Here is a 9,326-nt window from a genome sequence, read left to right as displayed (position 1 = left end):
GCAGGAATTCATGGGTGGCCAGGGGAGGTCTCTTCTGAGTCCCAGAAAGACACAAGCAAAGGCTATAACAAGGTACCACTAGGATTTGAACCAAGGATCTCTTGCTTACAAGGTAGGTGCTTTAGCCAGCTAAGCCACGCTGCCCTTTTTAGCTGCAGCCTCAATACAGATACCCTTCTTGGCTATATGCCAAATATTGAGCTTTTCCAGGATACCTTTTGTATCTGTGAAAAACTCTGCCGCGTCCATGGAATGGGTCAACTTTTTGAGATCCGTTTCCAAAACAGTGGGCGTGTTCTTTCGGTGTTCTCATTTTATTAGGAATAAGGGCTCTTCTCAAAGAGGAGGTTTTGTAGATGGGCCAAATGTCAGAAAAGCTTCTTCTGAAAAACGATAAGTGTCTCTAAAACTGTTCTAATTGATGGTTGCAGACACCTTTGCATCCCAAAGTACAGCCATTCCCCATTTTCCTCCAGCCTTGGAGGGGGTCTCAAGACCTGTGCAGCCCAAGAAATGTGATTGGCAGTTGGCACCCACAATCTTTTTGTCAGTTTCACTGCTATCTAAAGATCACTTGCGAAGCAGGCACTACAGTCTGCAAGTGTACCAGCTGAGCTACCGAAGGGTGCCTGAGTAATGCTCATTTATACATGTTGGCCCATCTACAAGTGTCAGGGCAAGTGCTCCCCCAAGTGGATGGCATCGCAGGCGAGGGACAGAAGAACCCAGGAGCACAGGGGTGCTTCACATGCAGAAGGACCCCTGAGCTAGATCCATTTATGTCACAGCAAAAGTAAAATAGCTGGGTTCTTCTCCTGGATCATTTTCTTTCAATGTCTCTAGGGGCAGACCCAAAAGAACCAAACCAGTTGAGTGAATCTTGTTCTAGCCTCTCACCTGTGCTGCTCACTCTCCCAGACTGTTCTTACGCCCAAGGCAATAGCTCCACACCCAACATGTGGGTTAGTAGAGGCCAGGGGGCAATAGGCAGAGCCTGGCAGCTGCTGGGACCGGACCTGAGGGCATCAGGGGAAGCAGTGACAAACATAAACTCAGCCCCCCGAATCTCTAGCCAGCCTGTTAGGTTTCCTGGCCCCAGCTCATCTGAGCCAGCCGGATGAGAGACCGAGCGCCAATATGCATTAGACACCCAGCAGAAGGCACAAAAATCTCTTCTTACCAGCCTGAGAACAAGAAACCTAAAGCAGGAGGGTTTTGCAACAACCAGCCTAGGAAAATCCCACTGACAGTTGAACTCAAGTTGCAAAGTTCAGATCCCTAAGTGCTGCCCCTTGTGCCATGGGACAAACAGCTGATGCTTTGTGTGATCACCTGGGACTCTCAGCTCTCAGGCTGCCTCTGCTCTCCTGGCTCCCTCCAGCTGCCCCATCCCAGCTGCTTGTTTATTTTTTGTTTTTTATTTAAATACCAGCTCTAGCAAAAGCCGTGTGACACACTCCTCTCCCCCATCACAGCACGGACAGATCGCTGCCCCCAACCAGACTCTGAAATGGCCCCTGCATTTCCCCTGGTCCCATGGGGCTGACAGGAAAGAGGCCAAGGCCAGGCTAGAGCCGGGGGAAGCAGAAAGCAGGAAGAGCCCCAGTCTACACAGTTCCTTCTTGTGCAAAACCCTCTTGTGCAAAAACAGACCCCAATTAATTATGCAATATGCTAATCTGTGCTTCATTTGCATAAGCTTTTGCGGAGGAGAGATGCAGTATGGAGATAGCCTAGGTGGTAGAGAGCCATGAAGTAACATAGACTCAGGAAAAATCCCTGGGCTCCAATCCTTAGTTACACACAATAAGAATAATTCACCAGCTCAGACGTGATTTCTAAACCCCCAAACAAGGAAAATGATAAAACCTGATGGAGTTGGGAGATGTTTCTCTACTTACACATTTCAAGAAGTTCATTCCTAAGTAAGGTAAGACTTCATGGCCTAAAGGACAAGGTGTCTGACTTTGAATAAAAAGATTGAAGGTTCAACTCCCTTTGCAGTTATGTTTACCTACCTTTGTCTGTGCTTCTGGATCCTGCTGTCTTTGACCTTGAAAGGTTCTATATAACAATGTGGCTTTTCTGTACCCCTATTGGAAGCCCTGTGTCTAAAACAGTGGTCTCCAACCTTCTTACAACCAATATCACTTTTTAAATCTCAGAACAGGCAAAGATCTACCACCCCGCCCCTTCCTTGAAGCCCTGCCCTCTCTATTCTCCTACTGTCCATCACTTGCTATCCCTAGCCCCCACTGACACACTCTGATAAACAGTTTATTTTTAAATTATGCGATATATAAAATTAAAATCACGTGTTTATAGTTTTGAAATAAATGGTCTGGTTTTTATTCATGCTATTTAAATCTACAATGAAGCATTTATAATTATACATTTTGTGGGGACAGAGTTCTGTGGCTGGGGACAGGGTGCTGGGAGGGCAGAGGACAGGTTTCTGCAGCAGGGGACAGAGTGCCTGTGGGGACGGGAATAGGGACAGAGTTCTGTAGCTGGGGACAGGGGAGTGGGAACAGAATTTTGTAGCTGGGGACAGGAGAGTGGGGACAGTTCTGTGGCTCAGGAAAGGGGAGTGGGCTCTGGGGAGCGGGGAGTGTGGACAGGGGGCGGGGGGCCAGTGGCAGCAAAGAGTCCCCTGAATCTGCCTCCTCCTAGGATTCTCCCCCACCCCACCCTGAGGGAAGCCAGCACATGCCTTCTCCGGGCCCGACTCCCCCCCGTCCCTCTGGTGCAGGGAAACCCTGCGTGTGCCTGACCCGGAGCCAAATCCCCTCTCCCATGGTGCGGTGCGGCATGGCCAGCTCCCTCCCACAACACGGCCAACCCCCGCAGGCACTTGCCCCGGGGCCAACCCCCTCCCGCAGCGCGGTGTGGCCCAGCCTGGCCAACCCAACTCCTATGGGCGCCTGCCCCGGGGCCAAACCCCCCTCCCACGGCATGGCATGGCTTGGCCAACCCCCTCCCCTCCTGCAGTGTGGACAAACCCCAGGGCCGACCCCCTGCTCCTGCAGTGCAGGGAAACCCCTGCGCTCTGCTCACCCCTGCAGCACTAACGGCACAGGGAAACCGCTGCACTCCTCCTCCAGGGCCGACGTCTCCTCCCCCAGCACGCAACAGAGCTGTGGGAGGGGAGCAGCCCGAGCACTTCTGGAACCCCCGGAAGTGACGTGGGCTTCAGACAGGACTTCCATCCACCCCGCGGGAAGCCAAACTACACTAGATGTAGTTAGTGGGGCTTCTTAGAGGTGGGGGGAAAATGGGAGGTGGGAGTGTTCGAACACCTCTCCGTCGACTGGTCGAGGCCTTGTGATCGACCAGTAGATCGCAATCGACGGGTTGGTGACCACGGATCTAAACTGAAGCCTTTTTCTGCAGCCACACTGAAGAGCAGCAGCAATTAGCTGTAAAGCCTGGAGTCACATGCTCACATTCCATCTAAATGACATTGAAATAGTGGCACACTAGGCTGTGAGAAGGGATCTTATCCTAGTGGCACCCACTGTCACCAGGGAAGAAGCAGATCTCAAGGTGGGTAGTAAAAACTCAATTGACAGCATTTTTGTCTGGCAAAAGACTGCTTACCAATAGTTGTGGTTGTGCAATTGGCATTCTATGCTTCTTGGCATCACTTTCCTGATGTTTGTCTGTGTGATAGTCTGGTTTGGATCTGTTTCTGTCTGCTGTATAATTGATTTTGCTAGGTGTAAATCAACTAAGGCAGTGGGGTATGATTGGTTAGGTCATTCTGATACAGTATGTTATGTTTGGTGAGTGAAATTTTACTAAAATAATTGGTTAAGGAAGAACTAAGCAGTATTGAGTTTCTCTATATAAACTGGGATCCAAGAAGGAGCCCAGCAAGAAGAAGGAAAAGGGGAGAAGAGAAGAGGAAGGAAAAGGGAAAGGAAGACCAAGAAGGAGGAGAGAAGACCTTGAAGCAGAACTCACCTCCAAGGCAGCCTAACACCACAACAGCCAGAACTCCTCTGCACAGCTGTTGAAATGGTTTGCTGTGTGAATTCTATGGCAGTTGACATTAAGCCTGCACACTGGGATTATTTACCAGCTTGTTTTACTGTAGCTGTGATGGCTGAGTGGTTAAGGTGCTGGATTAGAAGCCCAATAGAGTTTCCCTGCCTAGGTTCAAATCCTGCTCACAGCAAGGTCTGTGTTTAGGCCACACCACTTCCTAAAGCAACAAGGGCCTCTGAAAGTTACCAGCAATGGGGCTGATGGTGCTGGTGTAGTAGACACAACCTATATGGCTTTGTGTCACCTTACAGCAACAGCCACACTAGTGGCACTTCCACAGTGGGCCCTGGACCATGCAGCTGCAACCACTTGGTCCCAGGCCAAGCACTGCTGAGAAGTCTCAGCCCCATCCCTGCCTCCTCCAATTTCAGCCTAACCTGTTTATCTGACTCCCACATGCTCCTGAAAGCCAGCACACAGGCAGCCCATCCCTGCACCAAAGGGCAGGCCCTGAAACTGCCTTGTGGGCATCAAGTAGAACCGCAATAAGAGAAGACGCCATGTTTTTGCCTGGTTTTAAACCAGGGTCCTTTTCCACGTTCAGCAAATGTGGTAACCACTACGCCACAGAAACACACTTAGCACCATCTTCTGCTGCTGCACTTAAACTTGGGCAAATATTCGGTTGCTAACCCTTTGGCCAACAGAGATTGGTGCAGGGCAAAGGAATTCTCTGCTGTCAGGAAGGGACCAAACTGAAGGAGGCCGGGCCCCTACCTGGGGACTCCAACCTAAACCCTGAGACCAAGGGGTCTACAAGCTGGATAATCAAAGTTTGCCCCATTTCTTCCTCACACAACCCTGCAAAACCTCAAAGGCAACTCTACAGTCCCAGCGGCTGGGGGAGATGTGCATGTTAGAGCCTCTGCCCACTGAGCTGTAGCCTTCTGTGCCCAGGGAGCCAGACAGCAGCAGGGTGAGAAGGCAGGAATGAAATGGGGAATGGCTGAACTTTGCCATGCAATGGTGTTGTCTGGGACCATACAGTAGAACAGTTGACAGGTGGCTCAAAATAGGGCACCATGGCTTATCTGGCTAAAGTGTTTGCCTAGTAAACAGGGGATCTTGGGTTCAATTACTGGTGGTGCCTTGTTGGACCCTTTGCTCACATTTACTTATGCCCTTATGGGACATAGAAGAGGCTTCAGGAAAAGGCTGAGTGGAGAGGTGTGTGGGGAAGAAGGAAACCACAAGTCCCAAGAGGTTTTTCCCCCACAAGTGAGAAGCTCCTGATGCCCATATACCCTGACTCTCTATGGCTGCAGAAGCTGCAGAGGTTGCACCCTCAGGCTCTCTAGGTGCTGATCCCCTCAGGGAATGACAAGGGTATGTGGTACTTGCTCTCCTGTCCCAGCAATTGCAGTCAGAGCCCTGCCTTACCAGTGCCAGTCACAGCAGCCTCTGCACCCGGTCCAGGCTTGTGGTTTCCTTCTGCCCAACACTGTAGCATCTGCCCACGGGTGAGGCCTCCGCATCCCAGCACCCCTGTCTGCCGCACAGTACATGCATTGCGAACATTTGAACTGAGGCGGAGATGGACATAGGAGACAGACTTGTCGGGAGTCTCTGGATGAGGTTACAAGGGGTAAAACCCATCAAATCCAGCCCCCTGATCTAGGCAGGACCAATCCCAACTAAATCAACCCGGCTTTGTCAAGCTGAGACTTAAACACCTCTAGGGATGGAGACTCCACTACTTCTCTAGGTAACGCATTCCAGTGCTTCACCACCCTCCTAGTGAAATAGTTTTCCCTAATATCCAACTTGGACCTCTCCCACCACAACTTGAGACCATTGCTCCTTGTTCTGCCATCTGTCACTACTGAGAACAGCCTCTCTCCATCCTCTTTGGAACCTCCCTTCAGGAAGCTGAAGGCTGCTATCAAATTCCCCCTCACTCTTCACTTCTGCAGACTAAATAGACCCAAGTCCCTCTGCCTCTCCTCATAAGTCATATGCTCCAGCCCCCTAATCATTTTGGTTGCCCTCCGCTGGACCCTCTCCAATGCGTCCACATCCTTTTTGTAGTGGGGGGCCCAGAACTGGACACAATACTCCAGAGGTGGCCTCACCAAAGCCGAATAAAGGGGAATAATGACATCTCTGGATCTGCTGGCAATGCTCCTCTTAATGCAACCTAATATGCCATTAGTCTTCTTGGCTACAAGGGCACACTGTTGACTCATATCCAGCTTCTCATCCACTTTAACTCCTAGGTCCTTTTCTGTAGAACTACTACTTAACTGGTTGGTCCCCAGCTTGTAACTATGCTTGGGATTCTTCCGTCCCAAGTGCAGGACTCTGCACTTGTCCTTGTTGAACCCCATCAGATTTCTAGTGGCCCAATCCTCCAATTTATCTAAGTCACTCTGGACCCTATCTCTGCCCTTAAGTGTATCTACCTCTCCCCCCAGCTTCGTGTCATCTGCAAACTTGGTGAGGGTGCAATCCATCCCCTCATCCAGGTCATTAATAAAGATATTGAACAAAACCGGTCCTAGAACCGAACCTTGGGGCACTCCGCTAGAAAATGACTGCCATCCTGACACCGAGACGTTGATCACTACCCGCTGGGCCTGACCTTCTAGCCATCTTTCTATCCATCTTACCGTCCATTTATCCAGTCCACATTCCCTTAACTTGCTGGCAAGAATATTGTGGGAGACCGTATCAAAAGCCTTGCTAAAGTCAAGGTATATAACATCCACTGAGTTTCCCACGTCCACCGAGCCAGTTACCGCATCATAGAAGCTAATCAGATTGGTCAGGCCCGACTTGTCCTTTGGGAATGCATGCTGACTATTCCTAATCACTTTCTTCTCATCCAAGTGCCTCAAAATGAATTCCTTAAGGACCCCTTCCATGATTTTTCCAGGAACTGAGGTAAGACTGATGGGCCTATAGTTCCCTGGATCGTCCTTCTTCCCTTTTTTGAAGATGGGCACTACATTTGCCTTTTTCCAATCATCCGGGATTTCTCCCGATCTCCACGACTTTTCAAAGATAATAGCAAAAGGCTCCTCAATGACATTTGCCAACTCCCTCAGTACCCTCTGATGCATTAAGTCTGGACCCATGGATTTGTGTACGTTTAGCTTTTCTAAATAGTTCCTAACCTGTTCTTTACCCACCACGGGCTGTCCATCTTCATTCCATCTTGCATCACTTAGCTCAGAAGTCCAAGAGCCGACCTTGTCCGTGAATACAGAGGCAAAGAAAGCATTGAGCTTTCCCCACATCATCTGTCACTAGGTTACCTCCTTCATCCATGAGGGGCCACACACCCTCTCTGATCACCTTCTTCTTGTTAATATGCCTGTAGAAATCTTTCTTGTTATCCTTCACATCCTTAGCCAGTCGCAATTCCATTTGCGCTTTCACCTTCCTGATAACCCCCTGGCATTCTCGAGCTATACCTTTAAACGCCTCCCTGGTCATTTGTCCAAGTTTCCACTTTTTGTAAGCTTCCTTTTTGTGCTTAAGTTCACCAAGGATTTCCCCTGTAAGCCAATCCGGTCTCCTACCATGTTTGCCTCTCTTGCTACGCGTCGGGATGGTTTCTTTCTGTGCCTTCAATAAGGCTTCTTTAAAATACTGCCAGCTGTCCTGGACTCCTTTCCCCTTCATGTTAGCATCCCAGGGGATTCTGCCCATCAGATCTCTGAGGGAGTTAAAATCTGCTTTTTTGAAGTCCAAGGTGTGTATTTTACTAGTCTCTTTTCTTCCTTTGGTCAGGATCCTGAAATCTACCATCTACCATCTTTGGTCACTGCTTCCCAGGTTGTCACCCACCTCCACTTCCCCTATTAGTTCCTCCCTGTTTGTGAGCAGAAGGTCAAGCTGCGCACGGCCCCTGGTCAGATCCTTCAGCACTTGTGTCAAGAAGTTATCCCCAATATTCTCCAAAAACTTCCTGCATTGCCTGTGTACTGCCATATTGGTTTCCAAACAGATGTCAGGGTGATTAAAGTCCCCCATGAGAACCAGGGCCTGCGATCTGGAAGCTTCTCTCAGTTGTCCGAAGAAAGCCTAATCTACCTCATCCACCTGATTCGGTGGCCTGTAGCAGACACCAATCACAACATCACTGCTGTTGTTTGCTCCTTTAAACTTAACCCACAGACTCTCAACAGGTTTTTCTCCCTCTTTATACTGGAGTTCAGAGCAATCGTAGTGCTCTCTTACCTATAGTGCAACTCCTCCTCCTTGTCTCCCCTGCCTGTTCTTCAGGAACAGTCTATACCCTTCCATGACAGCGCTCCAGTCATGCGAGTCATCCCACCAAGTCTCTGTTATCACAATTAAATCATATTTCTTGGACTGGGCCAGGGCCTCCAGGTCTTCCTGTTTGTTGCCCAGGCTTCTCGCATTAGTGTACAAACACTTCCGGTAACCAGTTGATTGCCCTATCTCCTCCATTCGAAACAGGGGTCCTCCTTTCTTGCCCCTTCCTCTCTGCATTTCTTCCCGGTATCCAACTTTCCCACTCCCCTCAGGGTTTTGGTCACCGTCCCCCGACGAACCTAGTTTAAAGCCCTCTCACTATGTTTGCAAGCCTGCCCACGAAGATGCTCCTTCTTCTCTTCGTTAGGTGGATTCCATCTCTTCCTAACAATCCTTGTGTCTGGAACAGAGTCCCATGGTCGAAGAAACCAAAGCCCTCTCTGCTACACCACCTGATCAACCATGCATTTACGTCCTCAATTCGACGATCCCTGCTCTGTACTTTCCCTTCAATATCCCTGCAGCTGCTCAAGGCTGCTTTCTGAAAGGGCCACTTGTGAGACTGACACCCATGGGCCGGCTAGCTCGGAGGTTTGGAACGTGGTGCTCGTATCACACAGACACGTCTTAAGAGCAAGCCCCTTATTCAAACCATAAGGGGCTCGCTATTCCGACATCCCTGTAAACCTCAGGGCACGAGGAGGGAGGGATGTTTTGGAATTGCGATTTATTTCGAACTAAGTGCTGTGTAGGCAGCGCCGAATTACAAAATAAGATATTTCAAAATTGACTCGAAATAAGCTACACAATGTCATTGCTTATGTGGAGCTGTGGGACGCACCCCTAGTGAGTTAGAGCCCAGATCTGCCCCTAGCTCCCTGCTCCACATACTGACTCCCTTGCTGCCATGGGGCTGTTTCCATTGGCCTCTTCTCTCATTAGTCAGGCTTCAGCCAGGACTGAGACTCAGGAAGGAGAATGTGACCCGGCTCCCTGCACCTGGGCCCTGCATTTCTCATCCCTTCAGAGACACTTGCTAGTGGAGGAATAAA

The sequence above is a fragment of the Pelodiscus sinensis genome, chromosome 31, assembly GCF_049634645.1.
Source record: "Pelodiscus sinensis isolate JC-2024 chromosome 31, ASM4963464v1, whole genome shotgun sequence".
NCBI classification, from domain to species: Eukaryota; Metazoa; Chordata; order Testudines; family Trionychidae; genus Pelodiscus; species Pelodiscus sinensis.
Note: the sequence above shows the minus strand (reverse complement) of the source record.